Below are 16828 nucleotides of genomic sequence, written 5' to 3'. Positions count from 1 at the left end.
CTCCTCCTCATTCCAGTCACACAGACCAATAAATCTACTTTTTTTGTTTAAATAAGGTCCAATTGGATGTCTTCACTTGCAACCAAAAGAATACTTAGAATATAAACTTTCTTTAGCTCTGATAATGCCCAGACTGTACTAAATACAAGGCTATTTCCTTATTGCTACATTTGCAATCTATCTACCTTAAAGAATTTTGGATTCTGGGCAGCCCGGTGGCTCAGCGGTTTAGCGTCGCCTTCAGCCCAGGGCCAGAGCCTGGAGACCCGGGATTGAATCCTGGGTTGGGCTCCCTGCATGGAGCCTGCTTCTCCCTCTGCCTGTGCCTCTCTCCCTCTCTCTCTGTGGATCTATCATGATCAAGTAAATAAAATCTTTTTTAAAAAAAAGAATTTTGGATTCTGACTCATCATTTAAAAAAATGACTAGGAACAAATATATAATTGTGAAATTACTTGTTACATGTTTGAAATTCACTTATTGTTCTGTTATATTCAATTATCTTAGTAAGGCTAACATAATACTTTAAGGCTTCTCTTTGATCAGTTGAGTAAAAATATGGTATTCATTAAAAATTTTTATTTCTAATCTGCTAGCTTCCTGTGTTTCCTATTAACTTCTCTGTGGGTGACTATAACCCCTGGAACCAGGACAAGGCGTACAATACAGCTCCAGTCTGTTGAGGGGAATGGACATTTGTAGAACTGAACTGGCATTCTAAATAGCATGCTGTTGGGTCCTAAAATTTCTCCAAATGCATATGTGTCTACAAACTATACTTATCTATAAAAGTGTAAACTAACATAAACTAATTGTTATGAATTCTTATTAAAAATAAACTGAGATCATTTTGCATCTTTAAAATTAGGCTCTCTGTTAATGGCATTGTGGACTAAATTAATCATCCTCTATTCACATGGCATAAATGATTAATCACCCCTGGAGAAAAGATGGGTGGCAATTCTGAAGACAAGGTTAAGTAAACACTTGAAGAAGTCTTCCTAGTGAAAAATGACTCATGGTTCTGAGAGATGATAATGTCATCATTCTCTGAAATAAATAGAACAGATATTCATTCTCATTACAAGTACAAATAGAAGAATCAGCAAATTCACATAGCGGCTTTGTTATCCTTTTGTTAAGAGCAATTCATATTTAATTCAAGCAACTGTTTATCAAAACTGTCATTTTGTGAAACTAGGATAAATCAAGATAGCAAAACAACTTTACCAGGATAGCCTTTATATGCTTTTTCCTTTGAAAGCCTTGTCTGTTTCCTTGGGCCAGGTGACCTGCTTTCCATGGCCTCCTACGGCATCCGCAGAAGCCCCCCATCATCTGCAGAACCACATCACACCTGCTCACTTCTGCATAGTTAAGAATTTAGCACAAAGTTACTGTTTTAAAAATCTGTTCACTACACAGAGAAGAGAGTTGCTATATTAAAACCAACTTAATTAGAATGTGAAGGGGACCTTAGGCTTGTAAGTTGCTTACATAATGCTGATGTGATCTGCTTTGAAAAAAATTTATACAGCATCAAGTTTGTTCTTTTTTAAAAATATATTAACATGAAAAGGTTTTGTTTTTCCTGTATAAAATAAAGCTACCCAATGCTGTTGAATTTGGCTAAAAACCATAGGTGTTGTGTTTGCTTTCAAAAACTTTCAAGTCCAAAGTCACCAAGGGATTAATAGTATTAATGAAATAAAATAAAAAACAGGTACATAGCTTATACACTGTCCCAAGGTAAAGGAAGGAAATAGTGTTTTTTCTGCCATGAATTGTATCAACAACTACCACTAGGGGGTGCTTCATCTCTTCTTATTCACAGTAAACAGACTACACTGAATCCCGGTATTTCTATACCTATAAGCTAGTATTGACCTTCTTCATTGTATGTGCAAATTAATTTATCCCCAAATTTTATACTAGCCCAAATATAGATATATTGATATCTATAAAACAATAATCTCACTTATATTTATTGAATAGTCATCAATTTACTCTCAAATGACCACTTTTCTTGAGGGGCTTTAATTTTACATGTAATTTTTTCCTATTTTCATGGCTCCACTGACATGATAAATAAAAAAAATGTGCTCCGAATCAAAAGTAATAATCTTTTCCATTCCAAAATAGGTAACAATTATATATATGTCTAAAGAAATTAAAGAGAGAAAAAGATTTAGCAACTGTCTTTGTTTTATTTTTTTAAGATTTTATTTACTTATTCGTGAGAGACACAGGGAGAGGCAGAGAGAGAGGCAGAGACAGGAGAAGCAGGCTCCATGCAAGGAGCCAATATGGGACTCCATCCCTGTACTCCAGGATCATGCCCTGAGCCAAAGGCAGACGCTCAACTGCTGAGCCACCCAGGTGTCCCTAGCAACTATCTTTAATGATGAGTTTCTCAAACTTTGTCAGTGAATAGCAGTACACTTAATGTCTCAGCAAGTTTTTCATGATGTTCCAGGTCAAAATAAATACCCAAAGTTTTGTTCATTAAGTACTTAGATTTATCAACTTAAGAAGTATTTAGTTTCTAATATATATATATATATTTAGTTTCTAACAATTTCACAGCTATTTGGGGAAAAAATACACATAAACAGAAAGAAAAAATATTTTATTTCATTATTCCATACTTACATATTATCAATTGTTGTTTAACAAATTACCCTCAAAATTTAATGGCTTAAAAAACAAATATAGTTGACCCTTGAACAACATGGGGGTTAGGGGTACCACATCTTAACTTTTGACTTCCCCAAAATTTAACTTTAATAGCCTACAGCTGACCAGAAGCCTTACCATATCATAGTTTATTAACACATATTTTGTATATTATATGTAATATATACTATATTCTTACAATAAAGAAAGCTAGAGAAAAAATATATTATTAAGTCAGAAATGGGGTGCCTGAGGTAGCTCAGTTGGTTAAGCATCCGACTCTTGATCTCAGCTCAGGTCTCAATCTCAAGGTAGTGAGTTCAACCCTCACACTGAGCTCCATGCTGGACCTGGTGCCTACTTAAAAAAACAGAAAAGAAAGTCATAAGGAAGAGAAAATACATTTGCAGTGCTATACTGTATTAAAAAAAAAACACACACACCTGTACAAGTGGACCCATGCCATTCAAACCTGAGTTGCTCAAGAGTCAACTGTATTTAATATCTTATCTTTCTGTGGATCAAGAATTTGGAAGGGGCTTAACTGGATGTCTGTGTCTCAGAATCCCTCCTGAGGTTGTAATCAGGATGTCAAGTAGGGCTGGAAGGCCCACTTCCAAAATATCTCCTTCCCACGAATATTCGCAGAACGTTTCAGTTTCCTGTTGGCTGTTGAAAAGCAGGCTAGTTTCTTGTCACATGGGTCCCTCCGTAGGGCTGCTTGAGCATCTTCACAACATGGTAGCTGGCTTCCTCAAAAATGAGTGAGCCAGGGGCACCTCAGTGGCTCAGGTCATGATCTCAGGGTCTTCGCTTGAGCCCCAAGTCGAGTCGGGCTCTCTGCTCAATGGGGGGCCCGCTTCTCCTTCTCCCTCTGCCTGCCGCTTTGCCTACTTGTGCTCTCTCTCTGTCAAATAAATAAAATTAAAAAAAAAAAAAAAAAAAAAAAAGAGCAATCCAAAGGAGAAAGCAAGGAGAAGTTTGCAATGCCTTTCATGAAATAGACCTGGAAGCCACATAGTCACTTCTGCCATATTTGATATTTTAGAATCTAGTTACTGAATTCAGCCCATACTCAAGATGAGAAAATTAGGCTCCATCTCTTAGAAGAAAAATCATCAAATAATTTTTGGGCACATTTTATAACCACTACACTTCCCAGTGAGGTCCACTCACCTGTTAGGCACTGTACTTATTAACTTCTGTGTCAACTTGACAGGGCTAAGGATTGCCCAGGGAGCTAGTAAAACATTGTTTCTGGGTGTATCTCTGACAATATTCTGGAAGAGATTAGCATTTGAATCTGTAGGCAGTAAAGAAGATTGCCCTCTCCAGTTCAGGTGGGCATCATCCAATCTGTTGAGGGCCTGAATAGAACAAAAAGGCAGAGGAGGGGTAAATTTGCTCTCAGTTCTCTGCTGAGCTGGGGTATATATCTTCTCCTGCCTTCAGACATCAGCTCTTCTGGTTTTGGGGCCTTCAGACCCAAAGTGTGATTTACACCATTAGCTCCCTTCATTCTCAGGCCTTCAGGTTTGGATTCAGCCTACAACACCAGCTTTCCTGGGCTTCCAGCTTATAGACAGACAGGCAGATCCTGGAACTTCTCAGCCTCCATAATCACATGAGCCAATCCCTTGTAATGCTTGTTTTTCTCTATATCTAGGTAGCTATGTATATGTGGATGTATGTACCCTATTGGTTCTGTTTCTCTGGAGAACCCTGACTAACACAGGCACTATGCAATCAAACTTTGGAAATCAGATTGGAAATGGTAACCTCATTTCCTGTTCCACACTGATTTTCTTTTTTTTTTTTTTTTAAAGATTTTATTTATTTACTCATGAGAGATACAGAGAGAGAGAGAAAGAAGCAGAGAGAGAAGCAGGCTCCATGCAGGGAGCCCGATGTGGGACTTGATCCCAGGACTTCAGGATTATGCTGTGGGCTAAAGGCAGGCGCTAAACCGCTGAGCCACCCAGGGATCCCCCACACTGATTTTCATGTATTGTTTTTTATCACACCAACCACTGAACACTCAGCTTCACAAAGATATATCTGCTATAAAAGGAATGTAGCACAAGGTTGAAATTGTAGGCTACCTGATGCTAGTGGTTCATTCAGTGGCCAACAGATGTGTTTCCCTTGACATTTTTAAATATGTCATATAGCCCCTATGGGTTCACTGCAGCCCCTCCAGACTCCCCCAGTGCACAATTAGACTTAATGACCTTTTTCTCAAAGATGAAAATTAAAGTTGAACGTATGTTTTTAAAAAGCCCTCCTAAACATGTCCATAGTTTCTCTATTTGCATTTCAAACAAATTATAAAAGAAAATTGGGGAGTCTATTTCTATCCATGGTATTGAAATAGAATAAACGTTTTATCTTGTTATGAATGGATGTGGAATATAAAAGTATTCTGTGAGCAGAACATTTTTCCTCTGCCCATTTTAGCCAAATATCGGCTGGATATGAAGAAAAAGCAGTACAAGGATGAAAAACACAACATTAAAAAAAAGTTCATTTGTAAAAAAAATCAGCATCCAAGAAATAATTCCTTCCTTTTTACTAAAAACAAACAAACAAAACAAAGAAACAAAAACACCTTTTAAAAATTCTCCTTTCCTAATATAAAGGTATTTTAGTATTGGCCAGGAGTTTGTGCCAAATGATTATACAGACCATCTATTTCCTCACTCGTAGGAAGTTAGTCTTTAATAAAAAGAAAGCTCAGGTAATGAAAGGTCTTCCTGTTAATTACAGCAGATAAAAAAACAAAACAAAAAACATATTTCTCTTTGCTCCTTCCTGAGATCTCACTAAAATAACAAAAAAAACTTTGTGGACATAATCCCACAAAAACAGAGAAGAAGGAAGAGGTGATGACAGCAGACGATTATGGTCCACAAAACAGTGGAAGATAGAAAGCTGATTACTTAGTTGTAAATGACATAGGTTTTAGCTTTCTCTGCTCTGCTAAGTACCTGAGGAGGAAAAATCTCAACTTTAAGTAAGTTGAGTCATGTTGCAGAAACTCAGAACACACCCATCAATAAAGGAACCATGGGCTTCTGAAGGCACTAGATATGCAAGTAGGACTGAAAACAGGAAAATTTGTTAAAAAGTCTTAACAAGGAGTTAAGAGGCTCTTTAGTCTGTGCCGGCCATGATTATGTATCATAGAAGATGGTAGCTTCTGGGGTGCCTGGGTGGCGCAGTTGGTTAAGTGTCAGAATCTTGGTTTTGGCTCAGGTGGTGATCTCAGGGTTATGAGACTGAGCCCTGTGGAGGGCTCCACGCTCAGGGAAGAGTCTGCTTGAGCCTCTCTCTCCCTCTCCTTCTGCCCCTTCTGCTCATGCTCTCTCTCTCTAAAATAAATAAATCTTTTTATTTATTTATTTATTTTATTTTTATTTTTTTTAAGGAAGATAGTAGATTCCTACTGATAACTGAGATGTTCAATAAGTCTACTCTCAGGGAGCTCTCTAGTCCCCATACACTGTGGGTCTTGAGAAAGCTGACTGTCAGGATTACGCTCGGTCATGCGAGACAGAAGAGGAAGTCTGGTAATAGTCTAGCCCTATAGATGTGGCCAGCAAGGAGTCCCACAGCGAGACTGCCAGCTCATTCCTAATTGCTCCACAATGAAACTTAACACTTGATAAGCTTCCAGTGAATACAGGTTCCAACCAGCATTTTAGTGACCCACTCTTGTGTTTTGAAATAACTTAAATAAAAATTCCCAGATCAGAACAAAGATCTCCTTGGGTGCCTGGCTGGCTCAGTCAGTGGAACATGTGACTCTTAATCTCAGGGTTGTGGGTTCAAGCCCCATGTTGGGTGTAGAGATTACTTAAAAAAAAAAAAAAAGAACAAAGATCTCCTTTTTATTATCCTTTTTATTCAAATTTCCCAAACATTAACATTTCCTGAATATATATGATCATCAACCTCCTCTCTCTCTCTCTCTTCCCTGCCCCATGTGTGTGCCTGTGTGTGCACACATGCATGTGTGTGCAGGTGGGAATATAGTCACTATCATCAATTGCATTTAGGATCTTTTATTTTATTTTTTTAAAGATTTTATTTATTTATCTCTTTATTACATTTGAGATAGAGAGTGAGAGAGCATAGGGATGGGAAGGAGTGGGCAGTAGAGGGAAAGGGGAAGCATGCTCCCTGCAGGGAGCCTGATGTGAAGCTCGATTGCTGGGTCCTAGGATCACACCCTGAGCTGAAGGCAGATGCCCAACTGACTGAGCCACCCAGGGGCCCCTATATTGAATCTTACAAAAGCAAGCTTCAGGCATGATGTCTCAACACCCCTTAAAAATCTAGTGTGTATTTCTGCCAAACAAGGACACTCTTCTACCCATACTTTGCCAACTAAACTGCTTGTTTTTTCTTTTTGGTCTGGGGTTGTGCCAAGGAAATGTGCTGCTTTTGATTATGTTTCTTCAGATCCTTTCAACCTAAAACAGTATTTCCCAGTCTTTGATGTCTTTCTCAGTTCTAAAGAGTACAACCTTCACATTCTATTGGATCACCCTCACAATGTATGTCAGGGCCAGATGCAGGTTATGTATCCTTGACAGGAATACCATGGAAATCATGGCATGCTTTTCTCAGTGCATCTCTTCAGAGGTTTCAAACTTAGCAAAGAAAAAAACAAAAGCAAGTATTAAATATGAGAAATTTCTAAAAAGTACAGGAAAAGAAATGAAGCCAGAGTTTACTATTTTAAAGAGCTAGAGGGGCACCTGGGTGGCTCAGTTCATTGGGTATCTGCCTTCTGCTCTGGTCATGATCCTGGGGTCCTGGGATCGAGCCCCATCTCGGGCTCCCTGCCCATTGGGAAGCTTGTTTCTCCCTCTCCCTCCGCTGCTCCCCCTGCTCTCTCTCTGTCAAATAAATAAGTGAAATCTTAAAAAAAAAAAAAAAAAAAAAACTAGAAACAGTCTAAGACTTTACCCTTTAGCCTACTTGTAGGCTAACAAATTACCTTGCCAGAGTTTTCATGGATGCTGGCAAAAGACTAGAGACTCCTGGACCAGAAGCAAAGAATTTTATTACTCACAGAATAGCAAGTAGAATGAACCTCACAGTTGCTCTGACTCCCCGTACACTCCATTTCCCATGGGGTGACAAAGAATGGCCCAAGTGGATACCGCTCATGCTGTGGAACTGCATCACAGCTGAGGATCCTTGAGTTTAGGGAACGCCAGTCTTTTATAATGGGCTGAAAGCAAGCTTGCATGACCTTCGCCCCAGAGGGAGACATCATCTTTAACATACTGGACAGTAAACAAGCTTGTCCCCTGTCCTGGAGGCAGACACTAGCACTGTCTTCCAAAGCAGTTGATTATACACGCATTCATGAAATGGTAATCTGAAACAAACGCTGTCAGTGTCTCTAGTCATAAAACATACAGAAATGCAAAAAAGCCATAGAGAATTGTCTCCCAATCACTATGACTTGCTTCTGAAAATAGCTGCCATAATATAGTAAATCCTGGATATTGACTTAATCAAAAATTATGACTTAAATATATTGGCAATGGGGAAGAATGGGAAGAGTATGTTGAGAAAGCTGGATTACACATAAAAGACAATAAATTCCTAATATTCTATAGCAGGAAATGGTTAGATAAAATCTAAACCAGCAAATCAAGAAAGAGAAGTAAAAGTGTATTTTTTTTTTTTAAAAAAAAAGGCGAATAACTGAAGTGTTGACTGTGGTTTTGCCTGTAAGATATAGTTCTCATGGAATGGGAAAGTTGAACCAAGTAACTGCTTTCTTTTGTCATAAGCTATTTGACATCTTATTCTATGTATGCAATTATTTTCATAAAAGTTAAAATACAAGGTAAAAAGAGAAAAAGATATTTCCAGGAGCACGATAGTTTTATTATAATCATTAAATTACATATTCAGGAAATTTAATCTGTCCCCAAATGTCTTTAAGTATCTACCAGGAATACAGGCACCTAATTTTTTTAAAAAGTGGCTTTCAAAGGCATTAAACCAGCCCCCTTATCTTAAGGACCAGACATTCTGTGAAGATGTATAGGACAACACTCTTAGCCCTGGTAGATATGACTGGATTTCCATTCTAGCATTCATGGGGTTCAATGATTACATCCTCCCAAAGAACACTGGGAGAGAAAAAACTACTTCATTGTTGGTGCAGAGTCTCTAATAATCTCTCCTAGCTGCTCTGGGCTGTAACCACAACAAAGGAAACTTGATTCTGTGCAGGCCTCCAGACTCTTAACTCTCAGGAGCCCATCTATCTATGCCAGAAAATATGGATGGGAGCAAGGATGTGTGAGGTGGAAAAAGATAGTGTTCGGATTTTATAAAAAAGTCGTCATTTAATCTCTTCTTCCATGTATATGATTATTGTACTTAAGAAAACAAAAGCAGGGGTGTGTAGGGGGCTCAGTGGTTAAGCATCTGATTTTTTATTTCGGCTCAGGTCATGGTCTCAGGGTCTTGAGATCTAGCCTCCCATTGAGATCTGCCCTGGGCATGGAACCTGCTTAAGATTCTCTCTCTGCCTCTTCCCCCATCCCCCTACATCTTTCTTTCTCTCTCTCTCTCTCTCTCTCTCTCTCTCTCAAATAAACAAACAAGAGAAGGAAGTTCCTGTTTATTTTTTCTTAATTTTTTAAGGTTTTATTTATTTACTCATGAGAGACACACAGAGAGAGGCAGAGACATAGGCAGAGGTAGAAGCAGGCTCCCTGTGGAGAGCCTGATGTGGGACTCCATCCCAGGACCCCGGGATTATGCCCTGAGCCAAAGGCAGATGCTCAACCACTAAGCCCACTCAGGTGTCCCAGAAGTTCCTGCTTAAAAGAAAATCAAAGGTTATGAAAATGTATATAGTAGAAAGTAGAAACTCCCATGCCCATTAATAGGAAGGAATGAAATCAAGAAAGAGGAAATCAGGCCACCTGAGTGGTTCAGTTGGTTGAGCATCCAACTTTTGATTTCTGCTCAGGTCATGGTCCAGGGTCATGAGATCAAGCCCCATAGTGGGCTCCCTGCTCAGCAGGGAGGCTACTGCTGCCCTCCCTGCCCATCTGCCCCTCCCTCCCCAAATAAATAAATAAATTCTTTAAAAAAAGAAAACAGAAAGAGGAAGGCATAATGCAGGGAAAGGAGATCAGATAGGGCTGAGGGACTCCCCCAGATGACATAAATAGGGATCCCAGAATGACAACTGTGCAATAGGCATAGATGAAAATCTATGTAGTTCTAATGGAACTACATGATGGACAATCTATGTAGTTCCAACTACAGTAGTCAAAGGATTGGGAACAAATTTCCCCAGGTAGAATAAAATGGCTAGAGTACCCCAAAGCTAGCAAAGACTTTGTGTTGAATAGGGTGTTTCTGAACTGGGGCATTCTCATAGTAGAGTGGGCATTATTATTTATTACCTCTGACCAGCAGGCATAAACAGGGTGATGGGGAAAAAAAAAAACAGGGTGATGGGCAAGTAGTATGAACAAAAGAATATGCATGAAAGAAAAAGTAATCGTAATTTGCTCCATGGCAAACCTGTGGATATTCCTTATAATAATGTGAACACTAAAGACTAATCCAAACGAAATGATAAAATAACCAGACTGGAAAGGTGGGTGCATGAACGAAGGTACACAGGTGTGGTGGGAATGGGGAAAGAGAATTAAATCTTTTCTATAGTGAGAACCTGATAGAACATCATAAAACTGAAAAATCAAGAAGTAGCCAAATAAGCATGTCATCTAGAGATGTAAAGGTCAACATAAAATTCAGTGGCTGGGGATCCCTGGGTGGCTCAGCGGTTTAGCCCCTGCCTTTGGCCCAGGGCGTGATCCTGGAGTCCCAGGATCGAGTCCTGCAACAGGCTCCTTGCATGGAGCCGGCTCCTCCCTCTGCCTGTGTTCCCCCCGCCCCACCGTGTGTGTGTGTGTGTGTGTGTGTGTGTGTGTGTGTGTGTGTGTCTCATGAATAAATAATAAAATAAAATCTTTAAAAAAATAAAATAAAATTCAGTGACTAAATAATTGGTGAATGTAGTTTCCTTGGGGAAAAGAAGATGAGCAGAAATGAAAAGGAATTGGTGTTTTTCATTATTATTTGCCTCCTTAAGTTTCATACACTTACGTCTTTGATGTAAATAAAAATTGAAGTTTTCTTGGGGCACCTGGGTGGCTCAGTGGGCTGGGTGTCTGCCTTTGGCTCAGATCATGATCTTAGGGATCTCAGGGTCCTGGGACTGAGCCCTACATCAGGCTCCCTATTCAGTGAGGGGTCTGCTTCTCCCTTTCCCTCTGCCCTTCCCCCTTGTTCCTGCTCTCTGGTTTACTCTCTTTCTCTCTCTAAAATAAATAAATAAAATCTTTTTTTTAAAAGTTGGATTTTCTTTAAAAAATAAAGATGGAAGAGAAGAAGGAAAGAAGGGAGAGAGCAACATGTCTACTTTTCATCTGTTATAACTGAAAATATTAATAGAAATGTCAAATCCAAACTGATAGGAATTTCCAAGGTATACTTATTTTGTCTTGGTAGGTTGTAAGTAAAGGGACAGGCAAAATCTATAAAAGAAAGAATATTCCTTAATATTTACAGGAATAAGAAATTGATGGCAAACTGAGACGTTACTCTGGCATGCCTTGGAAATCCATGTTCAGAAATGAGTTATTCACAGTATGTTTCCAAAGCCATGAACAGTGTTTTTTTTATTTTCTTAACTGAGTTTTCAGTTACCAGCAGATGTTATTGAGCAATCTGGAAATGGAAATTGTGAAAATAAAGGGGGAAAAAAACCAAAATGTCTACCCACACCTTTTCTTACATTGCTATGCTCTTGTGGTTGCTACCTCTTCACTCTAACAAATATTGGCTTTTATGAAGACAACAACTGCCCAATTATAATTTGATTTTCAGGAATATTAACCAACATGTTCTGATTGGAATCAAAGAAAATGTGGTATAGATGATACCTTGTCATCACTGACTTATCTTCCTCAGGAGTTCAGGGAAAGGCCATGTTTTCATTATCAATGATGCATTTTGTGCCCTGTATAGAGGCTATTATCAGAGGCTACTTCCTGGTGATGCATACTCCTGGGGCCTCAAATCCTTCTTATTATACTTTCTCACCTTCTCTGAGCACATTTAACTTATAAAGCCATGAAAAATTGATAGGTACAATGAAACTCAACTGGCACCAATTCCTAACAAGGATATCCCTAGCACTATTTTTAGCACTATTTTTTAATAGGATTTCATTACAAAACACTTACTAATTCAACTCAATCCTTGAGCTTGAAACTAGAAAAGCAACCTAACCTAATGTCAATTGTTGTAGGCTGTGAGGCCCTCAGAGAACCAACCCCTGCTTCTATCAGCATAGTGGAACGGACACAGCAGGACAGGAAAAGGACAAACATCTAGAACTGACTACAAGAATTACTAGAACGGACTTATTCCATGAGTATCTAGCTATTTTTGAGATATTTAACCTTAGAAGCTAGTCTCTTTATTGGGAAAATAAAGGTAAATAAGGCCTTCTTTACATATGCTCTATCATACTAAGTACCTTTCTTAAGGAAGACACTCATCAAATACAAGTGTTCACTTTCCTATAATTCCTCAAGAATGGGAAAAGAGTAGCAGGCTTCATGCCTACTTTTCCTTTTATATGAGTAGGTTCCACACTCCCTCCTCTTATTTGGGATACAGTCTATGAAAGACCTCCTTGAGAGCTTGTATTCAATTCTTGTTAGAGGATTTGGAAAATGAGATCAATCCCCTGGGTTCTGCTCTTTCACTCTTGAGCCTAGACTTCCTTAAATCATTGACAGAGATTTTTTTTTTTTCTAGTGACATTGTCAAATCAAAGGCTAGCCTGGGCCAGCTGGATTGCCCTCTTGCGAAAGGTTCTCTTAATAGAGAGGGCTTGATGACGGTAACTCACTGTCATCCCTTTTCCAGAAGTTAGGAGGAAAGGCAGTGAAGAAAAAGCACAAACAAAAGAAACACCGGAAGAGGTGGGGATAAAAAACCGTTTAGTAAATTAGCAGTTTATAGTGAGGTATTCCTCATTTTTTCTCCTTGGATATCATCTATAATATGATCCTATGTTTGTGTAGAATACACAAAAACCTTTGGAACTGGAAAAATACTAGAGATCCTTAAAATAGATGACCCCAATGTGCAGACGTAGAAATTGTTTGTGGAGGCCAAGAGCCTTGACCAACACAGTACAGTTAATTAGTTATGGATCCCATTTCTACCAACACACTTTCTTCTTTAGTTCATGTACCAAGTGCACATAAAAAGTGTATTTTCATGTGCTGTGCAGTTATGTCACTGCATTGTTCTGCTATTGAAGAATTAGCTAATAGGCTTGAGATTTATTTTAAGGAACTCTCAACAAAAGTCATGCTTTCTATTTAGGTGAGACAGTTTAAGTGGTGAGTGTAAAAGGTGAGACTAGGCATTCTGAGAATCCACATAGAAAATAAGAAAATTGACAGCTTGTTGCTAACTCTAGAAATAAAAACAAGACTGTTCCATCTCTCCTTCGTATTGTTCTTGGGTTCTTCTCTGAATGCAAAATGTCAAAGACGCTTTGCTAAAACTCAGGAAGTTGCTATGCAACCTACATAAGAAATTATTTCTCTCTACCTTTAGTCCTGAGGATCTATAATTCTGCTATTTAAGAAACAAACACGTTGTGTCAGAAGGAAGGAGAATATAACAGTAGGCATCTGAATCAATTGTCAATCTAGTTTTCCAGCTTGTCATTGCTCCTTAGACACTGTGTTAAGAAATCTCAGAAACAAAACTGATTTACCATAAAATATGCCTATTTTCCATTAAATTTTGCTCATGGCTTCAGTGAAGCATTGAAGTTACCAACATTTCATGGGTTGACCCTGCAGGGCCACCTCTTGGTCTTGTTAGTCCAGAAAATGAACCGTGCATAAGAGAGGCCTTGGGGGGAAGAGATTTTATTCGCATCAGTTATTTTGCACATTGCTTAAACTAGAGATGTTAGCAGTTCCTTGAAGAGAGCAGCATTAGTCAGACCCTTGGGGGCAACAGTGGGAAATGGAATTTACCCTGTCACATGCTTGACAGAAACATGTCAGTTGAGACAGGGCAGGACATAAGAAATCTGGTTTTGGAGCTTTAGTGGAACTGTTCTTTCATATCCCAGTTAAAATTCCAGAGCTGCTACATACCCACCGTATGACTTTGATGGAGTCATTAACCTTCAAAATTCACTTTCTTGGGAAGCCTGGGTGGTAGAGTTGGCTAAGCATCTAATTATCTTTTTGGGGTCAGGTTGTGATCTCATGGTCATGAAATTGAGCCCTGTGTCAGGCTCCATGCTGAGCACAGTGGCTGTTGAGACTCTCTCTTCCTCTCCTTTTGCCCCTCACCCCTTTGTACAAGGATTCTCTCTCACTCTCTCTCTCTTTCTCTCTCTCTCTCTCTCAAATAAATAAATAAATCTTTCTTTAAAGAAATTCATTTTCTTCATATATAGAATGGGCATGATATGACTAACTGAAGGAGTTATTATTGGAATAAAAAACATATGGAAGGTGTTCATCCCAGATGTAATCATCAGTACACATAATTAACTCTCACACCTAAATGCCAGCAATCTTCATGATTATGACCCTGATGATTAGTATTTTAACCCAGGTACTGTCATTTATCAGCTGTATATCCTTGGTTGAGATATTCTGAGTTTCTTCCATTGGAAAATAAGGAGAATAATATTTACCTTGCAAGTTTGTTCTGAGGACCAGAAATAGTGTGTGGAAAATACCTAGTCACAGTATCTAGATCAAACAAGTAGATTCTTGATAATTCGTTTTTCTCAATGTTTTGATTGTCACCTATCATTTACTTAACAATCTATGCCTGGAGGAAGTCATGTTTGATATTAAGGTTGGCTCTTCTTGATATGATAAATGTATACACCACTCCATTTGATAAATGTTTACTTAAGAGATAGACAAGATTTCTGTTTCATAAGTGTCTGTTCAACCTCCCTTAGGCATAACTCCTCAAAAGGTTGTGGCTGAAAGTCAAACCAGTATCCTCTACTATGAATAGCACTTATCAGAGCCACTGTGAAAGGGACACACAAAAATTTCCCCAGCTTATGGAGATATGCACTTTTGGCAATTTTGTCAAGTCAAGGCAGGAAACACAACCAGGATTAAGGTGTTTAGGGAACATCTTATTCCTTCTGGCCTCAACCTCCTGAGTGTCTATTGTCACATGCTGGTTTATCTGTTAGAGGAAAATGGGCTTTACTGAAGTAGCATTCTGGACTTATTAGTCATTTAGCCTGCACATCAGATATCAGAATTTTGAGTCAATTATTCACTGGATCCACATAGTTATAATATATCTTTTAAACCCTGCCAAAATGCATTCTTTTCAATTGAAAGAAAAAAAAATAAGAGGACAGTTGAGAATACAGACCTCAAATTATGAAAGAATAACATATGAAAGAACAGTCCTAAGTTTTGCTTTTTTTAGGGGGGGCTCTGTGGCGCCAGTGAAACTCCCTTCCTCTTCCAATCAATTTAACCTTCCTTGGCAGCTGTTACTTAAGCATTCTTCCACAAGAATTGAAGTTGTCCTTCTGGATATCTCTCCAAGGAGCCTAAATGCCCTACTCTTAAGTTGGGTGAATTTTATCCTCACAGACATGTTTCTAAATAAGATCTATGAATTAGTTTACAAAGTTGAAACTATCCTTCTGGGAAGTTGGGCCTCTTTACCAACTATTCTAAGATATGTTGGTTTAGTTATCTTAGCCTTGAGTTTCCTCTCCAAAAACAAGAGCCTGTGACAAGGTGAAAGTAACTTGGGAGCAGTAATCCTAAGGAATAAGAGTATGGGTCTTGGCAGAGTGCAACCAGGAAGAGAAAGATAAACCAAGGTCTATTATCAAACTGGTCATTACTTGGCAAATGGACCTTGATCCCGCTGGAGACTCAGATGCTGTGCAGAATGAGTCAGGGTTGTTTATGAGGGGAAAGAATAGATAATTTATCCAGTCTCCCATCCTCCATTGGTCAAAGGTTGCTCATTGAGATATTAGTATTTTCTCTCTTTTGGGTTTGTCCATGCACCAGAATGGCTGAACATGTTCCCACAGGCATCTCCTAGACCTGTGACAAAGAAGCCAGGACAGAAAGCATCAGCTTCACAGTGCAGCTGAGACGAGGTACCTGCCACTGCTGGTAGCCATGGCAATGACTGAAATAAAAAGATCTACTCGATCGTGATATGAATCAGGCATACAGGTGACCTAATTGCTTATGTGACTGCAATGGCGTGATTCACATTAATAAGATTCTCTTCAATATTTTATCAACACTCACAAATTGTAAACAAAACCTCATCACTTCCATTCTAAAGCCTGAACCCTGTTTTGATGAGAGATACTTTCAGTATGTATGCTTTAAGTAGTTAATACATATTTTTAAAACTTCCCATGGAGCCATCTTATTTTCAAATTACACATTTTATAGGTAAATATTTAAAAATACTCACTAAACAGTTACCAAGCTGGATCTTTTTGAAGACAGGCAGAACACAAAAAGAACAACACATAAGATCTCCCTGCAAGGGGTTTAAAAACTACTCAGGGAAGACAGGATAAGACAGATAATTTTAAAGGTTGAGTGAAGCTAATAGAGGGAGTGGGAGCAATACTGAACATATGCTAGATTTGTAGCAATTACTTAGCAGATACTAATCAATGCTACAGAATCCTACCCAGACATTTAGAAACATGATAGACTGATCTGACACAGAAGGATACAAACACAGAGAAATGATGGACAGGGTGCCAGGGTGGCTCAGTCGGTTAAGCATCCAACTAGTGATTTGGGCTCAGATCACCTCATGGGTTGTAAGATCCAGCCCTGGGTCAGGCTCCATGCTCAGGAGGGAGACTGCTTAAGATTCTCTCTCCCTCTACCCTCCCCATGCTTGTGCTCACACACTCTCTCTCTAAAGTAAATAAATAAATCCTAAAAAAAATTTAAGGACAAGATAAAATTAATTTGTTTTAAACAGCTCTGCTCCATAAAAGAAAAGAGCTATTACCAGA

At 38.8% G+C, this 16828-nt stretch overlaps 1 long non-coding RNA gene across 1 annotated transcript in view; it reads right to left on the bottom strand.

Moving 5' to 3' along the window:
* Positions 1-2612: 2612 nt before the first annotated feature.
* Positions 2613-16828, bottom strand: part of LOC140595810 (uncharacterized) — a 110536-nt gene continuing 96320 nt past the window's right edge. Inside the window, exon 6 of the long non-coding RNA XR_011997696.1 lies at positions 2613-4043. This is a non-coding gene — a long non-coding RNA (uncharacterized lncRNA). The remainder of the gene's footprint in view (positions 4044-16828) is intronic.

Source organism: Vulpes vulpes, chromosome 15 (genome assembly GCF_048418805.1).
Source record: "Vulpes vulpes isolate BD-2025 chromosome 15, VulVul3, whole genome shotgun sequence".
Taxonomy (NCBI): domain Eukaryota; kingdom Metazoa; phylum Chordata; class Mammalia; order Carnivora; family Canidae; genus Vulpes; species Vulpes vulpes.
This window is presented reverse-complemented; position numbering and strand designations above follow the sequence as displayed.